At 39.5% G+C, this 24,396-nt stretch overlaps 1 protein-coding gene across 2 annotated transcripts in view; it reads left to right on the forward strand.

The window, feature by feature from the left end:
• The window catches only part of PGCKA1 (PDCD10 and GCKIII kinases associated 1), a 55,797-nt gene that overhangs the window by 12,359 nt on the left and 19,042 nt on the right, over positions 1-24,396 (forward strand). The window contains exon 1 of one of the 2 annotated variants that reach the window (XM_089526940.1): positions 13,753-13,794. The exons of the other annotated variant lie outside the window; for it this stretch is intronic. The gene's annotated coding sequence lies outside the window, so the exon portion shown is untranslated. Of the gene's footprint in view, positions 1-13,752; positions 13,795-24,396 lie in introns of those variants that run through there. 2 annotated transcript variants of the gene reach the window in all.

Here is a 24,396-nt window from a genome sequence, read left to right on the forward strand (position 1 = left end):
GGGGAGGCTTTCTGTGAACAGAGATCATCTTCTCCATATGAAAAAACAGTTACTGTTGGATCCAGCCCTGTCTTTGGAAGTATGTGACTCTTGAGTGCCAATTCTTTTCATCGCACTTAGCAAAAATTTCCCCTCATATGGTCAGCTTTCCCATTCAATTTTCCCCTCTAATATATCTGTGTCTAAGGCTACATCTCATGTTATGATTAGTATTCTAGTCTTAAGACCTATGAAATCTACATGCATACTATCAAATATAAAGAGGACACAGACACAGAGAGAGATCCGCCATATTACATCTTTGGAGGCATTTTAAAAGGCGATAAAAAGGCGATAAAGCTGGATCTCTTCCTGCGGGCCTTTTCACACTAATCTCCAGCTGAATTAACCAAATTGATCCATCCACTCTTTCACTACCTCTCCCGATGGTCTCTTGAAATAATTCAACCTGTGTCAATCCTTAGTTCCAAAATTTGTAACTAAGTACACTGTACTGGGGATATTGTCTTGTATCTTGATGTTTATGTGCAATTTTAGCAGAAGGATGGAAGGTTAAGGGGAGTAGGGAAATTTTACTATTGTCTGTATATTTGTTTTATTGGAGTGTTGTTACCCGCCTGGATCCCGGAACGGAAAGTGACCAAGGTACCTCAGAAGTAGAAACATTTCTTAGGACTCCAGCAGATCTTAAAAAAAACACTTATTCAGATGGTGAAAATAATCCCAGTAGAATGTGGGTTGAATCTTTTTGTTCACATGTATTTCAAATGTACCTGAGTTAGGGTTTTTTTTTTTTTTTTTTTTTTTTTTTTTTTTTTTTTGGGCGGGGGGGAGCTGCCACCACCACCCCTTAACCCAGGATAATTGATCTAGGAGTTTTTTCTGAGTTTTCTCAAAAGATTCACATTCAAGTGTGTGAATAACCAATGCAAATAGACCTGGGATAAACCAGGATAAAACTCCGCATGCCTTGAATATGTTTTGAATACATTCACATCATTGACTCCATCGTTATTCAGAGTGCTATCACATGTGAGCAACAGAACATGCAGAGTTGCATATAGATGTGGTTTCGATAAAAAAAATTGGAACAACAAAACCAGAATGCATGGGTGAGATTATTTGCATAGTCGTGCTAAAAAATAATAATCTGAATAACTCCTTAGAAACATTGCTTTGGTTTTGGGTTAGGTAAATGCAACTAGGTTTCCCTGTTCCCTCCTCTCTATGTCAGCCTCTTTCCCCCTTTTCTGACATGCTACACAGACAGAGTTACTGAAGTCTGAGACTTGTTGTGCTTCTTGGTATCTCCGGTGGGGGAGGGAGCAAAATCTCTGGATAAGCAATACTCTATGAGGAAGAAGTTGAATTTTGTATTTGAAGTAGTTTTAAAGCCCAGGTACTCATCTCCACCCATTTCCAGCTGGTACCAGGCCTTTGTGGCTCTGTACAAAGGTTCTTGTATGTGTGCTGCCCTTGTGAAACATTGCTGCACAGAAAGGTCAGGAGGAACGGGAGAGGACTGGGGAGGGCAATGGTGAGTGTATGCACATGGTCTCACCCTGTCTTTTGGAGCAATGAAGGTTACGAAGTGCCACTGTTGTGACTTGTGAGATGGCACCAGCAACATCAGGCTATAGATGAATCACTAGGTAAGACTTTCACAGGCCTCAAAGCAGTATGCGACATGAGATCCAAACCCTGGTTGGAATGGCAACAACTTATGCAGATACTGAGCACATTTTACAGCTTGCTTGACTATTTAAAAATGTTTGTTCCTCACCACCACCACCACCACCTTTAGGTTCCCTATTAACCAGTTAGGTTGACCTCAATACCAGAAAAGGTTTGGAAACAAAAACATGAAACAGTTAGTCTGTACACACTTAGAAAGGAATGCTGTAATTACTAAGGGCCAGCATAGGTTTCTCAAAAACAAGTCATGCCAAGCCAGCCACCACCTCCTTCTCCTCTTCCTTCTCCTCCTTCTCCTCTTCCTTCTCCTCCTCTCCTTCTCCTTCTCCTTCTCCTGTTTGTTACAAGCTTTGTAACCCAGAATAGTGCTGTGGATATAGTATAGGTTTATTTCAGTAAGATTTTTGACTAGGTCCACCCAACCACATTATATTCTTTAAGGCAAGCTGGTGAATTGTGGAATAGACAGTGCTACTGTTAGGTAGACTTGCAATTGTTTGACAGACCAAACCCAAAGAGTGCTCACCAAACTTCCACTGCATCCTGGAGAGAGGCGGCTAGTGGGGTGCCTCAGAGTTCTGTCTTTAGCCCAATTATACATGACTTGGATGAAGGACTAAAAGACACACTTATCAAATTTGCAGATGACCAAATAAGGATTATTAGCTAATACCTCAGAGGACAGGATCAGAATTCAAAATAATGTGGACAATTGGAAGAGCTGGGTCAAAACTAACAAAATGAAGTCCAACATGGATAAATGTAAGGTAGTACATCTAGGCAGGAAAAAATGAAATGTACAAATGTAGGATGAGTGACACTTGGCTTAAAAGCAGTTCTAGGGCTCTGAGTAGACCATAATCTAAACATTACAGTGTGATCCAGTGGCCAAAAAAAGTCACTGGAGCCCAGTGTTCAGATAAAAGAAAGCAGTAGTTCCAGTCTGTTCTGCATTGGTCAGACCTCACTTGAACAGTGTGTCCAGTTCTGGGCATCATAGTTCAGGAAGGATATTGAGAAGCTGGAATGTGTCCAGTGGAGAGCAATCAAGGAGTTTATCGCATTGGCTTTGTTCCTGCAATAGACGCGGGATGTAACTTTAAGAAGGCAGATCTTATCACATTCTCGGGTCACCGAAGACTACGCAACCCATTTGAAACACAAGCTTCTGCTGCATCTTTTCAAGAACAGGAAGATCCCATTCTTGAAAAGATGCTGGAGAAGCCCAGAAAAGTCTAGGTTGCAAACAGGTTGTATACTCCCCGGTGACTGGGAAATGCTATGAGACCTGCCTTCTTAAAGTTGCATCCCAATTGCAAAACTCCATAGATGTTCAAAGTCTGGAAACCAAGCCCGACAAAGAACAACTTAAGGAACGGGGTATATTTAACATGAAGGGAAGACTGAGGAGTGACATAATAATTACTTTTAAATATCTGAACAAAGATAGCATAATAGTTATCTTTAAATATCAAGCAGAAGATGAAACAAGCTTGTTTTCTGCTGCTCCAGAGACTAGAACATTAAATCCAACAATAGACTCAAGTTACAAGGAAAGAGATTACATCTAAACAGTAGGGAAGAATTTCTTGACTATAAGAGCAGTTTAACAGTTTAAGAGACTGACTCAGAGGATGATGGACTGTCCTTTGGAGGTTTTTAATATTTTATACTAGACGGCTTTTGCAGTCTCTTCTCTAATTTAGCCAGGCTTTATCCCAATTCTGAGCCCATTAACCAACTGTCCCCATTACCATTTCCATAGTTATCTAGATGAGAAGCATTCTGATTTACCTTTCAGCTCTAGCCTGTTCTGCCTCTGTGACATTACCAGGATCCATCTACCTCTTCTTTCAGGTTTTGGCCCCAAAATCTATGGGAATGAATTCTTAGTGACCTCGCAAGCCCATAACACAGATCAACTCCCAAACTAAGTGGAATCGCCTTCAGAAAGTTATTGACTGGCTCTCTGATTTAAACCACTTGTGTAGTTTATCTTTTTTATAAACCAGCATTTAGCCAAAGATTCTCTGGGGAAAAAATGTACAGTTTAACATAGTTTTAAAATAATCACAAAGAGAGACGCTTATAAGAATCAGAAAAATCTAGTAGAAAGTCATAAAAACAGGTTAAGGAACCTCTTCCTCACACACTCAGTATTTTGGACTAGAATTCCAGAGCTCCTCCCAGCCTGGCCAGTGGGCCAAATGTTGCCCAGCCTTACCATAAGAAATAGACAAAGATGGAGTAAGGTGGATGCCAGGTGGTTTTCTCTGGTCGGCATTTTAGATGTATTCACTGAGGAAGCTCTCTCCCTAGACACTTATCTCCATAATTTCAGGTGGTAGGATGACTTTGTGCGTTCATTCATGGATTTAAGTAGGCTAATGTAGTTGAAACAGTTCCCTAGATTCTCAAAGTAACGGATACAGGATTTGAGACTGTCACTCTTTTTGCTAACAGGCTCTTTTATCTTAATTTGTTGTTGGTGTGTGCGTTCAAATTATTTCTGATTTATGGCGACCCTAAGGTGACCCTATCATAGGGATTGCTGGATCAGATTTGTTCAGAGGGGGTTTGCCTTTCCCTTGGTTTGAGGCTGAGAGTGTATGACTTGCCCAAGGTCACCCAGTGGGTTTCCATGGCTGAGAAGGAATGCATTCCCTGGTTTCTAGGGTCATAGTCCAAAGCTCAAAACACTACACCACACATAATCAGAAACTCAGAGCATGAAACTTTTTATTACTCCATCTCAGTTTTGAGGTACCTGTCTCCCCCTCCACAAGTTCTAGATAATGTGCTGTATTTTGGGGAGTCCTGATTTCACATACTATTCTTTTAAGTTCCTGTTATTTAAAGTTCTTAATCTGTAGAGCTCAAGTCCATAGATCCATGGATTCACAATTTTGTTTCTGTCTTTAGATACCCTCCGCTCACATCAGCAATATGATCTGTGAGACTGGTGTCTAATCCTCTTGCATGATTGTTGATCATTTGGTCTTTCATGGGACTAGTTGGGCCTACAGTGAAAGGAAAGCCAAATATGTGTCTCTGTTTCAGACTTTTGAAGGAATAATATTAATAACATCAATACTAATACAATCCTATTTCTCAGTATTTGAAACAAGTTATTGTCCCTTCAAAGGTAAAAGAAGTTATTGTCTTGATGTTCTATTTTAAGCTTGTCTGCTCTGGGTGGAGCATAGAAAAGGGAATATTTGCCTGTTGTGTGGTTCTGTTCTTTTGATGTTTGCGTGATATATTATATTTTTCTCCAATGAATTTACCAGATGTCACATAGATTTATGTCAGGCTTTCACTTCAGTTGTCAGAATACATGGAACTGTTTGCTGATATATTTCTTTAAAGTCACCAATAGTCTCTCTCTTGTATCAAATGCCAGCATGAGATTAGAAATGGAAGCAAAGTCCCCAGGTGGATTTTGTTTCTTGTTAGGCCTAGAAGACTTTCCCTCTTCTGGAACATTGGTTTTTAGGGATTTTTCAAGTTTTAGAAGGGCTTAGGAAAAATAACCTTTCAAAAAACAATTTCCAGGATCCATTAGCCAACATGGGGAATTCTTGAAACTGTATATGAACAAGTAACATTTCCAAGCTCTTTATTGTGGTTCTAATTTATGGCTAGCCAAGTGTTCTTGTTTAAAGAATATTGTGCTTGTTTAAAACCAGTTATAACCAAATAAATAAACTAACATGCCAGTGGGGGGGAAAATAAATAAAGATATTTCTTGGTGGTTCTGCTTATGTGTGTGTCACTGTTGCTGTTCTGAACTAAACTCATTTTGGCTTTCAAAAAAGAGCTCTTTATAGGTAGTGTTTGCATCCTTGACTCAGCATACTCCAGCACATTAAATGGCTTGGAACAAAGGTGACATTCATTTGGGGTTTGTGGGAAATATGGTGGTGGTGGTTGCTATTGTTGTAGGTGCTTTTGTGCGCATGGGCAACAGGAACAGGAATAAATGCTAGGTGACTCAAATTCTGGGACAGTTTATTACTGTATAGGTGACAAACATCCAAAAAGAGCCTTTTTCAGATTAGGGTTCTCTATAGTTCCCATGAGTCTGAAAAACAATACATCGCAAGTAGTCAGGCGTGATGTGCGCTGATTTTAAATCCACATACGTAAACCCACACATGTGCAATATTATTCCCACATATAGCATTTCCATAATTATATGGAGGTTTTCCCAGGCAGTGTTGTAAATAATTTGAAAAAATTAACCAGCGTAATTGCTTGGAGGTGTTCAGGGAGGCAGGCGCTTCTATGGACAGCATGAACAATGAAGGCGGAGGGGAGAGAGATTTGCCTATGTACACAAACCACTCCTGTTCATTTGTGCAGTCAAGTTATAAACAAGACGTTACTGGAAAAGTTTACACATTACTTATGGAGACGAGAGACCATAAGGTACCTTACTATATTGTGCCTGAAGTAATTGTGTACAGTTCTGGTTGAACAGAGACCCTATTCTTCTTCTGAGGGGAAAAACGGATTAAATGGCAAGCTGGCCTGACTCCAGACAATACTAAATCTCTCAAAGGAAGAAATGCTTTCTTGATCTCTAAGCATTGTTCCAATACAAGCCTGGAAAAGTCTGCAAATAATGTTAAGATAAAGAAATCAAACACCTTTCCATTGAATCATGGGATGGAAATAGAAACAATGTTTCAGAGAGGCCTCATAATTATAGATCTTTCCCTGTCTATGGATTGCAGCTTACCCCGTGGTCAATGAAGCAGCTTTACAATGCACTAACGAAATAATTGCTCTGATTTGGACATTATATTCCAAATTGTCACACTTTCTGAGAACGCAAATCCTCTTGTTACACATCTCTTAAGTCTATCAAGAAGATTGTCTTTTTAAAAAATCAATTGAGGAAAGTATCATAGACCAGGCCTGTGGTACAGATTAAATTACCTTTTTCTTCACAATCGCTAAAGCCTGTATTTCAAGAAACTGGGATAATACTGGATATAATGGTGATCTGGAACAATGCAATACAGTAGGAAAGGAATAACTGTTTTTCATAGAAAATGTAAAGAAGGCATTGCTTATTTGCATATAAACTGTTGATGTATAGGAAATGCGTCCTCCATCCCTGTCTAACTGAGTGCCTTAAAGGATTCACCTGCATGAAGACATCTGCTATGTCTCAAAGTACAAAAGGATCTAAATATGTACTTTACAAAAGTATCCCCATCAATGGATCAGAGCCTGATCATTGAGGGACTGGATTTTATTGGTCATAGCTTGATCATTGGTTTCCTTGAAAGTGGGGCCTATCAAATATGATTGCTTTTAGTTTGTAAAAGGATGGTTAAAATGTTATTCTATTTAATATATAATAATCCATTGCCATTACCTTGACTTGGAATGATAATTTCTTTGTATGTTTTCTACCTTTGTATGTTTGTGTGTTTAACGACTTTTATTTGTTAACCCCCTAAGGATACAATTTGAAATAACTGAACATTGCTATGATAGCTTGGATGATTTTTATGATGATCTATTAGGAGAATGTCACTCAAACTAGTGGGATTTGGTTGACTGACATTCATCTTGAGACAACATTTACAGTACTTAAGAACTTTTTGTGGTGGTATTAACTCTAATTGCATTGATATCTGTGCTCTCTCACACACACCTTTCATAACCTTAGATAGGTCCATGCTGTGTAGAAATGGCACCTCGTCCACCAGATGGAGATCTTTAAATCTCTTGATGTAATAGACACAAGACACCCTGCAGCTGTTCCCTTCTGTTCTCCCCTGGGTTGTGTTTCTCTCCCTCTTTATTCACCTGCTGTCCAACAGACCTGAGATTTGTTTTCCACAGTAGAGAAAGAGGGCTGGAAGGTTGGCCTGGGAAGAAAGACATAGGAGCCTCTGCAGCCATCTTGTCTGATGTTGCACAGGAGATATAAACCTCCATCTGAGGTAAGAAGTAACAACCTATCGAACTTTTAGACCACAAACACTGTGAGTCAGGGATCCTTCTTTCTCGGTTTTGCACCTCCAATGTACAATGAACCTACCTTATATGTTTGTGCTGTGAAGCATTTGTGTCAACATTAAGACAGCATTTCAAAATGTCTACAGTCAAAATGATGGATGCATCTGCACTGTAGAAATAGTGCAGTTTGACACCACTTTAACTACCGTGGCTCCATCCCACAGAATCCTGAGATTTATAATTTTGTGAGGCACCAGTACGCTTTGGCAGGGAAGCCTCTTGTAAAACTACAAATCCCAGGATTCTGTAGGATGAAGCTACAACACTTAAAGTGGTGTCAAACTGGATTATTTCTCCAATGGAGCTGCACCCCGTAGGCGCATAAGAACATAAGAAACTGCTTTATACTGTCAGGCCATTGGTTTTTCTTCTAGCCCAGTGTTTTCAATAGTGCTTTGACTGATAGCTGCTTCCCAGGCTCCCTGGCAAGACTTTCGTCTGACCTACTTGGAGATATTGGAGATTAAACTATATCTTGAAAAGTAACTTTTTAATGTAATTTGTTTAGTTGCTTTTTACAATGCTGAAACATAATTGGCCATTATTACTCATTCCAAAGTTTCCAAACCATCTTTGCAGTAATCATTGTTTTTCTCACCTTTTATTAATGGGAGGGAGCTTTAGGACTGAAATTCCTACTCAAAAGCCTAAAAATGCCCTTCGAAGGTAACTGTAAAAATAACTAGAAGACATATAGCACCAGTACAACAACATTGTTCCTATTTGTTACATTACTATTGAAATACAACTTCATTAAGGTCTTGCTACGAAGAAAGATAACTCAATATAGACGGGTGTGATGATGTCTGTGCTGGCCCGGATCCTCCAGGAGCAGCTCAGAGTATCCTGCCCTTTCTTTGTTCTGATACCAGGCAACTGTTTGCATATGTATCATTCTGTGCCACCTGACATATCCATAGGAGTGCACATCACTCACTCTGAGCTGCAAATGAGGCACCCAGCGACAAATACCTTATCCTTAACTTAGAATGAGTGACCCGACACCATGGTAGATTCACCAGGCAGCACAGCAGGACATGTATGTGTAAAGTTGCCCAGCATCAGAATGGAGGGCTCTGGATTTTCCAGGAAGATTGACAATAAACAGTTTTTTATTCTGTTTTAAGAAGGATATACTCCAGGTTTTGTGCTGAATAGACTGGATGTTGTCCAATCTGTATACACCACACTCAGGGATTGGGCCCTGCATCGTCTGGATTCCCCACTGAGCAGACAGAGAGGAGGCCATTTTAGTTGGCCTATGCAGACAGGACCTGTGTTGCATAAAAATTCCCAACTCTGCATCAAACATGCAACCATTTCCATGTGAAGCACATATGCTGCCATTGGACCTCCGTGGCTGTTCTTTAATAGCACTGTAAACTCATGAAATCTGCAGCTGGCTTTTGTCGCACGTGCGCATGTTTTTCTTATGGATCAGTGTGATGACCTTTGTTTTTCCTGTAAACTCTTTTTCTATTGTTCCTACTTTGCAGAAGAATGAACCAACACTAAAAGGCAATGACTTGCCCAAGGCCATCCAACAAGCTCCACAGGTGAACTCTGTATGTGAACCCACAGTGAGGCCAAATGTACTGCCTGCTGGGTCACTGTTTTTCTCATGTTTAGTCATTTCCAATGGAAAGATACAACTGAGGTGACAACCTGGCTGTTTGGTTTTTCCTAAATTTCCCTTTCCCCTTACCATAAGAAATGGAGAAATGCAAATGGCGAGTTAAATGGAATGTTGTGGGGAAAATTTGTCTCCACAAAAGGAGTTCCAGCAAAGTATTCCATCACCATTCCAATTCTATTTTTCCTTTCTGGTATTACTTTACATTACTTTTTTTTAGAGGAGGGACTATTTACTGTGATTTTTCTTTTCAGTTTTTTTTAAATGTTAGCAGCTCTGGAGCATTTGCCCCAGCCCCAAATGCTGTTGTTTTCCATTAAGACTATTCTAGGATATTCACCACTTGTGACTGATAAACAGATACACTGACTCCCTCACTTCCATGCCAGCATTCTCTGAAGATGCCAGCCAAAGATGCCATCAAAACATCAGGAATAAACTCTTCCAGAACATGGCCACATAGTCAAAAATCCCCACAAAAAACTATAGATACACTGACATGTAAAATTTCTGTTTACTGAATGGATGGTAGCCTTTTTCATTTATAGGTGGGAGGGAAATCCCCTCTCTTGTATATAAAGATCTGAGACCATCTACAGACAGAGAAAGGCACAGAGAATTATAAAATATATTTGTCTGGTATGTGAAAACCAGGATTCCATAAAGTAACACATGAACACTCAGGGCAGCCAAATCTTTGGTCTGGTTTATTTGTTTCATAGGAAAGTTGTATTGCCCCAGAGTGACAATTGCCAACCCACTGCAAACAGTTAATTTGAGGGATGGGTTATTCTGGCACTATCTGTTCTAGTTTTACTAGGAACATTGTTTTGGACCTGACACTATAGTTGCTTTATTGAAAGTATTCTGCATTTTCTGTAAAATAAGTATAGACTGTAGAATTTGGATTATACTGTTTCAGACTCCAAGTGGGCAAAAAGTCACATTGACCGTTTACGCACACAAAGACACAAACACAACCTGCCTATATGTAGTAACTAGTCAGGTGAGAGAGTGGATGTGCTTTCTTGATAGCCTTGTTTACTGTGTGTGTGAGAGAGAGTGTGTGTGTGTTTTAATACAGGGAAAATATTCAAAAACATTTGCATTCTTAAATGGCTCAATAAACCCTACAGCTTTCTGAACAGCATGTAGGTAGTATCTTAGTCTCTCCCATAGTATGCATATACAATTCATTGCAGAGATATTGAGATTCTGTTTCTCCTTCAGTTAGATTCTCAGCATGTACCAATGAACTCTTTTCATTTGTGTTCGTTTTACCTTCTACCTTTAAGATCTGATCAGCACTGAAAATGACATCTCTCAGCTGGTGTCTTTGTCTTTTGGGCAGTAACATATCAAGGGAACAAGTGCTATATTGTTCTCCATCCCCCATTGCCTCCGCCTAAATATCCTATTCAGGCTTCAAGGAGTTAGCAATCCTGTTTAAGTCTCTTAAAGTCTGTCTCATGATGCAGTGGCCTGCAATTGTTAGTTCTGTAAATTTCATGACACTTTCCCACCACCGCCTTGTTTCAGTTGGGGGAGGGACAGATGTTTGATACTTACAAACATTTGTTTTTCATGTTTCTAGCATGAACCTGAGGGTCATATGATTTGGGGCTACCTAAGTAATCCGTATTGGAATATATATAATTACTGTAGTGATAGATTCTTCTTAGGGCAACTGCAAACGTGACTGAATTTCTCTGAGGTTAGTCTAATGTTGATAATGCAGCAGCTTGACCAACCAAAAGGGGTGATATATGTCACATTATGTTCTGTAAATACTCTAGTATCACATCATCTGATGATGCCATAATTGAATAATGTTTATGTAAAATAATTTTGTTGTTAAAAACTGATGCCAAACTGAACATTAGTAGAGTGAGAAGATCCATCAGTTTAGTTCCATGGCAGAGAGGAAGAGAGGAGACCACACCAACACTGACCAGTGGGGGAATGGAGCTGTGTTCAGGTGCATAGTTGGCACCTCACAAGTATTATTATTATTATTATTATTATTATTATTATTATTATTATTATTATTTATATCCCGCCCCTCTACGAAATGCAATCTGGGTGACTTACAACATTACATGTAAACAGTATGTCAGCCCACTGTGTTGCACTACCCAGCTACTGTACAACAGTGGGAACCACATACACAAGGGGTTCTGGGATGCCTTCTTGTGTGAGCATGGAAAATATATAACTGTTATATAACAAGCAGTTTCATTGTGCCAGAATTAGAGTCATGCCTGGGAACTGAGTCTCTGTTGTATTTTAGGTCTCAGATGGCCCAAAAAGACTGCCATCTGGCCAATCCAAGGATGGGGCATGCACATGTTAAACACCCCTGGATCACTCTGAAGGAGAGGCTGCACCAGGGCCACCAAATGCAGCCCAAAACTGGCCATGAAAGGAGTGGTTTCTTACCACTCCTTTTCGTGGTCCATTGAGGACTGTGGTGGCATGCCCTTGAGACAGCAGCATCTGGTTGCTGTGGTCCTGGGGCAATCAGGGTGGGAGTAGCCGGAGACCCCATCTTTAGTCCCGTCTGCTTAAGCCTTTAGACTTCCATGGTACAGTATAATTTTTTAAACCTCATAGAAATCCCAGTTTAACAAGTTGTAACTCATCTATATCTCTCAATACATTGTGAGGTAAGCTCAATTGGGAGAACCAGTGCCCATGAATCAGATTCCTGTCTAGAGGGAAGCTTGCACCTCAGGCAAATATTGTCTAATATTCTTTTCATATGACTGAATACAACTAACCTTAAAAAGTGAAATAATTGTGAGAATTATTTTCCCAAACACAAATTCTGTATCCCCTACCAATCCCAACACCATGTAGCACATACTTAATCACTACTCCATTCAATATCTAGGCTTTGAGAGATGCCCAAAGTAAAGAAAAAATGCTCATTTTACTGGCCTGGAAGCAGCATTGTCATGTGAATCAGATCTGGTTTATATGTGGCATGTACATCACTTGATTATCTGACACTTCATGACTCCCAGATCAATGTATGAACCATCTTCATTGAAAAGGTTTGAGCTGGGAGTGAGAAGAAATGCAGATATGTGAGTTCTCTCTCTACTATTTGACCCATCACCCAGACAGACCATCACTTCATGCTGCAGTCATCTGATAATGTACATTCATGAAGGCCTCAGTCCTGTCAAGAGCCCTTTTGATCAAATGACCCATTTGTGTTTCATTCTGGATTATGTACAGATTCTTAACATTGGAGATATCAGGAAACATACAATACCCATTAACTGCAGCGACAGAAGCCCCCAGTGCTCCATCTGAAGAATCTGGCTTTCAGTGCAGGGTGTATTTTAAACAGTGTTTTGCTCAAGTTACAGCCAAAGCAGTAGTAATTAATCAGTGAAATACACGATTAATCACAGTAATGAATGAATTTAATGCTTTCTTCTCTAATTATTGCTCTCATATTCATGAGTTGGGAACTGAAGCAATCATAAGGAAGCAGTGCTCACAAGGTCAGAAAGAATCTGAGCAGAGAGTATGTTACCTGCCACCACTTCTCCGCCTGCCACACAGACACAAATTTTAAAAAAGAAAAAGCACAGAATCTAGCAAGTCCAAATGTTGTACTTGTATTTCCTGCTATTTCATTTAAGTATAATCATCACTTCATGACTGCACCATCAAATGAGGACATGCTTGTTTAAATAGTTCATGAGATAAGATATAATTCCATAGATGATACTTCCACACACATCCCCTGTAAACAGGTCAGTTCACATATTCATTTTCCAGTCTTCCTGTATACAGTTTCCACATGTAGAAGAACTTGAGTTATACATGTATGTGCATGCCAACCTAAAGATTCATGAGAGAGTGGAGAAATATATTATTCCAACAGGAGGACTACGAAGAAGCAATGTGAAACCAAATTACATTGTACCTACTGGAATATTAATTATGATTGATAGTCTTTTCTATTGTAAGCCTTTAATAATACTGTTGGAGATCTAATCACTTATCTGAGTAACAAGCTATCTAGGCCACAAATAACTCTCAGTATAAGAGTAATGACAAGGTACGAAGAGCGACTTGAGACAACCAGGTGGGAATTGTACAGAGGGAGGCTGAAGGAATAGTGATTGATTCCTGCAGTTTACACAAGGAGGACACCACCTTCGTAGGTAAAGCCTACAGCTATTTTCTTCAGATTGCCTCTCCAGACCAGTGCTAAGAGCTAGCCAACAGGGATTTCACTCTTGGAATGCAGCTTGACTTGCTAGGCAATTATGACAACTAGAAAGGGAAAATAGGCATCATGTGTAGCAACTCCGATTCCAGTGCCAATGTAACTACATCAACATTCAGCTCATAAATGCATTCCTCCCCACACATACTGACAGAACTCCTGACAGCTGGAATACTTGGTGAGTTAAAAAAAAATGGAGGTACATTTGGAATTTAAAACAGAAACTGTGTTTATTTGAAAGCTTTGCAGGGCACCCTGTTGTTGGATGTACCTCTCATTTGAAAGTAAAATGGATAGGCATTCTCCTCTGAGGTCAAGTAATGTTGCTGCGTCTCTGAGCAGAAAATAATTGAACTGAAGTGATGCAGTATCATCCCTGTGGAGAACAGCAGTGGAATTAGCTGCCTCCAGCAGAAACTGAATGAAAGGGCAAGAAGGTTTGTAGCTCAGTAGTCGAGTACACAGGTCCCAGGTTCCCAGACCTCTCCAAGTAAGGATTGGAATGATTTCTCTGTGAAACACTGCTGATTTTATGCCAGGCAAGTAAGGTGTGGAGAGGAAATCTGTGTGAGAGGACTCAAACCTTGCAACCCTGATTTATTTTTTGTGGCCCACTAGCAAGTGTGACACAACATAGGCCACTGCCTGAGACAGGAAGATATGTATTATCTGCCACTACTCCTATGCTCCTCTCTACAACTTCCTTGGTCTCAAATGTCTGACTCGGAGGAATCCATGCTTGAAAGAGGCAATTGTAGCTAATTGGCAAACAGATGGAATAGATTGCCTTACACCTTCAATTGTTTATTTTGTGCACACCCATTTTTAATTGTCATCAGCACCACCTTCTATGACATATTATTCTCTTTACAAAAGAATCATTTTCAGTTCTTCACAAACTTTACGCTTGCTATGCACTAGTAAGGCTATTGGAGCTTCGTCTGCAGACTTCTGACAGTGTGAGAAAGTAGTAACATACTATGTATGTTCAAGGAGTTTTACAGAGGAACAAAAACAAATGTCATGCCCCTGTCCCAAAGGACCTTACCATTTTTATTAGTAAGACTCAGAAATGGCAGATGAATAGGTGTATCTGTTGTTATCTTCACAGATTTCATTTGTTTCTTTGTTGGGTTTGTGAGGTTTAGAAAGTCAAATTTCTAAAACTTAGAAATAGCTCTGCAGTGGTTTAAAATGGGTTTAAAGAGATGGTCTAAAATGGGTTGGGATCTTTTCAGGAGGTGAAAGATTCCAAATTTTAAGCCTTCGGTGTCAGAATTCCCTATTCTTGTCTAGGCCATGACTTTTCAGGTTCTCCTTCCTGATCTATTTGCTCATCTATAAAATGGGATGATTATTCTATGCAGAGCTGTTGCAAGAATGGAAATGAAGATGGCTGACACTTGCAATGTTCTATATAAATGCTAATCATTTTATTATTAATGTTAAGAGAAGCTTACTTAACAGATGTTCAAGGACATGAGAGAACACATCACATCAACATTTTGACTTTTAATAGTCTGTTATATAACTTGGGGGTGTAGGAAATGACAGCGTCTTCAGCAGAACCACATAAACTATTATATTTTTTTTTCCTTTATGAAGAAATGAGTGTCTTCCCAGGAATGATCTGTTTGCAAAATTGTTCTGTTTAATAAAATCTCCATGGTGTGCATGAATCCACACACAGAGGGATGAGCACATGCAAACACAGACTGTTCTACTCTTGCAACCTCTTGTTGCTAAACTACATTTTTTTTCCTATAGCAAGTCAGACACTTTGAATTGTTTTTCTGCTACTGTTTCCTTCTGAAAGACAATTGTGTTTGAAAGTATAGGAAGCGAGAATTTGTGGTTGGTTTTGTTTCCAATAGTCACCATAGTAACAGCCTCGCTAAAACATTAACTTTTGCAAAATCCGTGTTCCTGCTGTCAGTGAAACAGATTATGCTGTGCCAAAGGTTTCCAGCAACTTTTCAGAGTGGCATGGTTTTATTTCGTGAAAAAGGAATCATTTTGATGATGCTTTCTGGTTATTAGTACAAAACTGGAGACCAAGAGAACCTTACTCTGTTCTATTGTTTTATCTCCAAAAAGAGTATAGCTTTATGTTAACAGAGCCACAATTCCTTCTGTCTAAGCATACAAACTGCAATGATAGAGACGTCTCTCATAGCAATAACAAGTACATTTCTATAACACTTACCAGTGAACTAACACTCCCTAAGTGGTTTACAATGTGTAAACTATTTGCCCCCAACAAGCTGGGTACTCATTTTACCGACCTACAAAAGGATGGAAGGCAGAGTCGACCCTGGTGCCCTGCCTAGGATCGAACTTGCAACTTTGTGGCTGTGAGTGGCTGCAGTAGTGTCATTTTACCACTGCGCCACCAGAGCTGGATAAATAATGGCTAAATAAATAACAAAATAAAAGGAATAGGAGGAGCAATTCAAGATACTCTTGACCTTACTCCTTGCTTGGAGAATGGTATTCTAGAAAGTAGATAACAAATTTCTCTCTCTCCCTCTCTCTCTCTCTCTCTCTCTCTATATATATATATATATATAATGAGAAAAGTGCTAATGAGGCAAGAAAGTGGTAATTCTTGCATTCTGCTGTAAAGGACGGCCCGAGGCAACCCTAGCACATATCCAGGCCGATACCGCCATAGAAAGGCTTCTCTGCCAAATCAGTATTTTCTTTATTCTAACTACCCATTTGAAATCAGTAATCTTAGCTTTAAAAAAAAATGCTTGCCTATTCTGTTTTACAGCTATCGTATGAAACTTCTGAGAATTTAGTTTGCTGCTTTGTGGTTATTATATATTACATTGCCTTATTTTGTTTGCTTGTGAGTCACCCAAAGAACATTATTATTAGAGAGTCTGAATAAATAAATAAATGCTTTAAATAAATAATGGACTATCTTGCACAAATAGGTTTTTCTTTACTCCCCAGCCCACCCCACCCCACCCATTCCATAAGCTATCAATGAGAACAAAAGCCATAAATGAGAACATAAAATGGACCACCCTCTTTCACTCAACCCAGAGCCAGAGGCAAGGGCAACAGCCATTTCTGTGGCCTGCCCTCTTGTTCAGCAACTACCAGGACATTTATTGTTTGCAGACACAGTGAGTAACACGCCTTTGTAGAGACAGGTATTCATCCAGATCTGAAAGGGATGGAACGGAGCTAGCCAGCTATTCTCAGTGACAAAATTCCTCCAACAAAAGGAAGTGTGCAAGATGAGCCCAACACTGAAAGCTGCCTCAAAGCAGTCTGGCCAGCTTGGTATATTTACATTTTTAGCTCCAGGGATTTAGCTCTAACTGGGTCTGTATCTACATCCACATGACTGTCACATGAGGAAACAAGAGAGTTCAGTTCATAAAATAGTGCCCGAATGAATCAGAATGCTCCAGGCTGTCTTAAGCTCATAGCCCTTGCCTGTATAAATAGCCCTTGGCATATTTTTCTCTCCGTCTTGTCAATAATCTTCAGTAACTAACTTGTACTTTGTAATGAGGAAGACATTGCCTTGTCCTGCCTCCTCCCAAAATATTCAGTGCCTTCATCCTTTCTGTGGATTAGTGTGAGCTTCCTAAAATAGTAACAAACCAAGAGGCATCTCAGTTTCTCATTTATCTACTTCTCAGCACCTTAATAAATAATCCTGACAAAAATGGCAAGAATGCTCCTTTTTGTAGGAATCAGTGAAAAATTCATTCTGTTCACATTTCAATGAGAACTTACCAAATGCACAGTTCTTGAACTTAAATGTGAACACATGTAGACCTCAAATCAATACTTTTTCAAAATGGATGGTGTAAGGCCCATACAGACAGGCCAAAATAAAGCTGTTTCAGGTCACTTTGGAAGTATGCTGTTTAAATGATGCATGTGTCCTAAGAGGCCAGAAACCATGCCAAAGCCACGCACCAGTCCTAAGCACTGGAGCGCAGCTTTGGTGCAGCTTCTGGCCTCTTAAGATGTGTGTGTCATTTAAAGAGCATACTTCCAAAGTGAACCAAAGTACAGTAGCTTTATTTTGGCCTGTCTGTATGGGCCCGTAGTTTGCAACAAAAAAGTGTACAAATCTGGATATATTTAAAACAGTCAATATTGAAAACTAAGATATCCAGCACTGTGTAGTAGTTTGAGCATTGGACTACAATTCTGGGGATCAGGGTTCAAATCCCCACTCAAACATGGAAACCCAATGAGTGACATTAGGTAAGTTGCACTCTTCCAGCCTCAGATGGAGGCAAAGGCAAACCCTCTTCTGAACAAATCTTGCACACAAACACACAAAAATGATAGGTGTGCCTTAGGGGAACCATAAATCAGAAACAACTTGAAGGCACAGGACAACACTGAGAAGTGTATTTATTTATTTATTTTTAGAAAATGCACACAGATATGCTTGATTCCTGGGAGAAAAAATAATATGGAATACACAAAACTATATCTGTTGAAAAATAGGGACACACTATATATGTTGAAAAACAGGGACAAAAATACACATTTTTGCAAAAGTACAGAATTTTGTGTGAAACGACAACAAACAAAAACAATTATCAATCCAGGACAGAAATTCACAGTCCAAGGTGTATAGAGGGTAATCATGGGGGAAAAATCTGAATGAATTCAAGCATGATAGATACTCCCATCCTTATGGAAAAACGTACAGGCAAGTTGCTGTGTCAGTCCATTACAGTAAAAACAAGAGTCATGTGACACCTTAACAATCACAAATTTCACGTGAATAATGCAGCTCACCTCATCAGATATGATTCACTTTATCAGCATCTGATGAAGTGAGCTGCATGCCAAGAACATTTTTACGCCACATAAGGTGTGTTAGTCTTTGAAGTACCATAAGACTCCTTGTTGGTTGGCCCAACTGGATACATATCAAAACAGGATACGTTTAAAAATTATCAGAATTCAAGAACAAATAGTTACCTGTTAGGTAATGGATACACATTTCATTGCAAATCTTCTACCTTAATTCTACCTTATCCTGCTGTGTCTTTCTTCCCATTGTTTTAAATTTAGATTGTAAGCTTCTTGGGACAGAGTACTATATTTTGTTCATGTTTCTCTGTTCTCTATAAAGCTATGGAGACCAGGATATATGAGAAGGGAGTATTATAGCTTGAGGGCATCCTATGTCCTAGTCTGTTCTCTATCCGTTCTTCTGTTTTCTTTGGACACTAGTTGGAAATAGGTGTGTGTTGGCTTATTGTGATGTTTTGTTTTCCTTATTTTGACAATGCTTCTATCGAAACCAAAGTCCATCTCTAGAAACATTGAGCTATTCCACATTATGTCATTCTCCTTTACTCACTGGGAATATAACTGCAAGCGAGGATACAGCTTTAGGCCACAATCTAACATATACAATCAAGCCCTTTCTATTGCAATCCAAGTGAGCATGACTGGGATTTGAATGTAACAGGCTGGGCCCATGTGTTCACTTAAAGTGTACAGAAGAGCATGAGAGAATATTAAAATGTAATTTTACAACAAGCATAACAAGGGAAATACAGTGGTCCCTTGCCTTATGCGGGGGATCTCTTCCAGACTCCTCCTCATAAGGCAAATAGCATGTATGCTTGAGCCCCATTGAAAATAATGGGGCTCATGCATGGCACACAGCGTGGTGTGGCATGGCATGGCGTGGCGTGGCATGCACACCATTGCCATTTCTGTCACACAGCTTTCAGCATAAGCTGAAAGCTGCATATAGCGCACCCATGTATGACACGGGTGCACTGTATTAGGTTCTGTCTGCCTTTTTATGTTAATTATTTGTTTTATCCTGCTTTTGATTTAAATTGATACATTAATTTTGAAGTGCTTATTTTTGTGCTCTATGCATTTTAAATTTTGTAAGAATGTTTGAGTTTATGTAATAAAGTGTGATAGAATTTTTCTAAATAAATTCAAACTTGAATGACATTAGGGTTGAAAATGTTAGCCTACTTACTGTTCCACTTTGATCCTTATCTCAAACAAGCTTGTGTGCTCCTGCATTGTCAAAAACATAGACTGGTTTCATGTAACTGTACATAACAGGAGTCCCAGTCTGAGGTGTGAACATCTTAAGGAATTCATTCCTTTACAAAAGCAAAATAATCTTTGCATAGCCTGCAAAGAAGAAAAAAAGAGGAGGAAAAAACAACCTGAGCAACCCAAAGCATTACATTTGAATTGCTGTGAAAACTGAGCACCCAAACCGCACTCCAGTGCCTCTCCGCCCCACAGGCTGCAAAAGGTCAAATGCCAAAACAACAACTGCTTTGATGACTTCTTTGCTCATGCCAAAAGAGAAACATGAACATAACCACGAACTAGTGTGAACTTAAGGAAGGTGCCAAAGCTGGCTTAGCATTTTTCATTGAGATTTTAACCATGTGATATGGAGGGAATGTATAATTCAGGAATGAAATGGAAGACTGTAGCAAATACTGAGAAATATCATAATCTAGACATTCTTGTATTCATTTATTTATTTAAAAGCCTTTCACGCAGTTTGCTTGTTTTTTCAATCACTAGTATGCTCACCAAATTATTCTTGAAAAAACATAACAGCCACACTTAATATTTAGAGCCAAAGTACACAACCTTTCAGCTGTAAATGTCAGCTATGGGGTAAAGAGGCACTCTTGCGTGAAAACACATGTATACCATACATCTTAGTGTAGACTCATACCCAAAATAAAATAGTTGCTTATTTTGTTTGCTTGTTCGTTTTTATTTCATCTATAGCCCACCTTTCTCCAACATGGGATCCAAGGCGGCATACATTCTTTTAAAAACATAATGTAACCAACAAGCTTTCAATACAAAACTTAAAACATAAAAAAAATCACAACAAAATAAAAGAAAATGAGATGGACAGGCTTTGAAAAACACTATTGCAGCTAATGGCACAACTGCAGAGGAGCTGTAGACAGGTAACACCAAGCAACTATGCATTCTCAAGAACTGCAAACTGCTGTCTTCACTGTTCCCCTAAAGAAGGCAGAGAGGATTCAAGGAGAGTGCATCTAGACTGTGGAAATAATGCAATTTGACACACTTTAACTGCTATGGCTCTATTCTACAGAATAATGGGATTTGTAGATTTGTAGTTTAGTGAGGCACCAGCACTCTTTGGTAGAGAAGGCTAAAGATCTTGTAAAACTACACATCCCAGGATTCCATAGGATTGAGCTTCAGCACTTAAAGTGGTATCAAACTGCATTATTTCTACAGTATAGATGCACCCTGTGTCTGAATACAGCCAGTACGATATTCTTTGTACAACTTGCCAGACTTCAAAGTGCAGCGAAACAATATGCAATCCAATCACGCTCAGATACATATAAATGTTCCATCCGTAACGTTCTGGATAGCTTAAATAAATGTTTTAAACTGGGAAAGGAACTGGGAAAGGAAACAAGTGCAATTTCTCTAAATAACCAGCACCCTGCAGTTATAACAAAGCTACTATTTACATGGCAACAGGAGGAGGAGAGTATAACACCTTGGCAGCAGGTGTTAGGCTGTTCTTCTGCCTCACCTCTGCCTCTATCGCACTTTTTAAATTTAGTTTAATTTAAATATTTATAACCCACCCTCTATCTAAAGATATCAGGGCAGCATCAGATCAACCTGACCAATTTAAAACAAGGGAAACAATAAAATGATTTGTAAGGGGATATAAAACAATTTACCAGGTTAAATGAAGACAGGTCAAAAAAGGATAAAATAGTTTTAAATGATTTAAAACCATGCATAGCTACATAAAGGTAGGTGGAACACAGAAAAATCTAACAGGGAAGAGAACAAAGAGGATATTCTTTCCTTAGAGAAAGGGGTCAGGGGAAGAATTTGAAGGAAAGTTTAATATTTTAAAACTGTTGTTAATTGGGTTTTTTTTTTTTAATGATAAGAAGAAAGGGGTGAAAGAGATAAGAGGAAATGAATGTAAAGCATCAGGAAGGGCAGCGAAAGAATCTGGCAGTTGGAAATAGGTTGTATGTTCAACGGGAAAAAGATAAAAGGAGAAGGAATGACAGGAGGTGAGAGAGAATACTTTGAGAGACACGAGGGAGGGAATATCAAATATAAAGTCTTTTTTACTGAAAGCCTCCTGATAAGCAAATTCTTCCTGAATTGGAGGAGCTGAATCATGATACCTCAAGAACCAATATTTGCACTTCATTCGAGGAAAACTGATTGAACTCCCTTCTACCAGGAACTCACTGTAGCAAAGAATTCAGCCATTTCCAAAGAAGGATCATATAAAACAACAATAACAATTGTCAGCATGTAGCAAAAAAAGTCAGCAATTTCCAAAGGCAGATTTTATAAAACAGCAGTAACTATTGTTAGCATGTTACACCAAACTCTGCTTCCACTCGCCACCATTTTGTGATGGGCTCTGCCTCAGTGCTACCATTTCATGGCCAGTAGGCCTCAGTCGCATTCATCTCTTTCAAGGGAGTGCTGGGGGGTTGAGAAAACCCAATGTGCCAAATCATCTCACAACCTCAAATGTCTTGTATTTTCCTGAGGTGGGGTTGTGTGATAGAATTATAACCTCACCACCTCCTGTTGTCTTCCCTCTTTTTATCCACAACAGGCTAATAAACCCATAACATAAAGACATATAAGAGAAGCACGGCCGCCATGTTCCTCTCAGATGTTCCCATTCCCAGCTCAAACACACTAACCCATAATAATAATAATAATACATTTTATTTATAGACCGCTATTCCGCAATGATCATAGCGGTGTACAGCAAAAAATTGCAATACAATACAAAATACAATGTGACAGTTAAAGGACACCATAACTTATAAGCAGCCCCTCATACTTACTACTTGAGATTTCCACACCTAAATTTTGTCAAAATGTAAACATTTTTAACATTTATATATTAATTTATTAACATTTCTGCATGTTTCACCTGCTGGCTAATGTGGGCTTGTGTGCATTTTTCAGACGTACACATATTTGTGTATATTTTTTCAGTTCAAAAAATGGTTTTGTGCATTTTGAAGGGGAGTAGTAATTGCACTGCAAACCTTGGGCATTTATGGATTCCAGAGGCAAGATGCACATTGCCTTGTTTCCAGAGGTAATAAATGCAAAACCAACACATTTATTTGCTGTCCCTAATACTATGGTAAGAAGGATGGTTAATTCTCTTGTTTGCGTAGGAGGAAGCAAAAGACCCACCATGTTCAGACAATTCTCATACAAGCACTGGGAATATAGACCTCATTTATCTGGCTATATATGTTAGCATTATCTACTTAACAGTTGGAACTGGTCTGAGGTTTCATCCACACATTTTAGGGATCATTCTTGCTGAAAGGGAAAGGAAAGAAGGAAGAGCTTTGGGCTATAATTAAGGTGAAATAGCTTCTTTCATAGTTTATCTTTTATTTTATCATCAGGGGAAATGTGTGCTTATAAATTCTACACAGAAATATTTCAGGCAATAATATAAAGAGGAGGTATGTCTGAGATAACCATCACTTAGCGATGAACTGTGAAATAGTGAAAATGCCCTAAGGTAATTCTTACCGACTTCTTGAAGGTACTTTAAGGGGGTACTGACAAGATTAAACTGTGAGGACATTTTTATAAATAGCTGCCTTTTAGTCAAAAGCACTTGTGTAACAGTGCATTTTGGAACTTGCTGGTTTATTACCTTTTTTAAAGGCTTGAATAACTCCAGACCTTGATATGCTGTTCTCTCTCCATGAAGTTAACAGGTGAGGCTATTTGGTATGTGCCACCCTCATCTCACATAGGTATGGATAGTGCGGAGGGGTGAATGAAGGCAAAAAGCTTCTCAGTTTGAACGCCCCCAAAGTGGAACTCTGTTCACCAAGGCATGGGTTTTAAATCCTATCCTCTGTTCCTGTAACATCCCCTGCCATTCCCTCCCATTTAAAAAAAAAATGTTTTGAAGATCTTTTGACTTGACCTTTTTTATTCCTTCATCTTCTGTTCAATTTCAGAATAATATTATGCTTTGATCTGCTATTTAAAGAAGTTTTTCTGTGTGTTAGAAAGAGAGAGATGGAGACACAGGAGCAAAGCAAAAAGGCGGCAAGGAGGGTCATCTGGCCACTCCAGCCACAATTGGGCCATGATCAGCCCAGGTTCATGGCAACCACACAGCCTGTTGTCAAAGCAGACTGCTGCCATGGTCACAAATAGGCCAGCAACAGGAGTGGGTTTTTTACCATTTCTTTCCCAGGCGGCTTTGGGCCACCTTTGGCAGCTTCAGAGTGTCTTCTGGACGCTTCAGGGGCATGCGTCATCTGCACGCCACACCCTCAAAGCATCTGGAAGCCGCTTCTTTTGGCCCATCTGTTTCAGGCCACAGAGAGAGATGCTTTAAATTTGTACAGTGCGTCCTCGCCTTACGCGGGGGATCTGTTCCAGATCCCTCTGCGTAAGGCGAATTCCGCCTATGCTCGAGCCCCATTGGAAACAATGGGGCTCGTGTGCAGTGGCGCGGCGCCACAGGCGCCGCGGCTTGAGCGCATACACTCAAGTCCGTGTATGGCGCGGGCGCACTGTACTTGAAGTTCTTTGGATATTAATGTACTACCTACCTGGAGTGTTTCATTTGGGTTGAAACTTCAAAATAAATTAAAATAAGGGTGGCTGGTGCTTAGGTTTACTAGAGTGTACTTGGTTGCATGACCAGCACCACCTGATGAAATCCATAGGCTTAAGTCTACTTTCTCAGATGCATGGA

Source organism: Sceloporus occidentalis, unplaced genomic scaffold (assembly GCF_023333645.1).
Source record: "Sceloporus occidentalis isolate IW3139 unplaced genomic scaffold, rSceOcc1.0.p SCAF_5, whole genome shotgun sequence".
In the NCBI taxonomy this organism is placed as follows: Eukaryota; Metazoa; Chordata; class Lepidosauria; order Squamata; family Phrynosomatidae; genus Sceloporus; species Sceloporus occidentalis.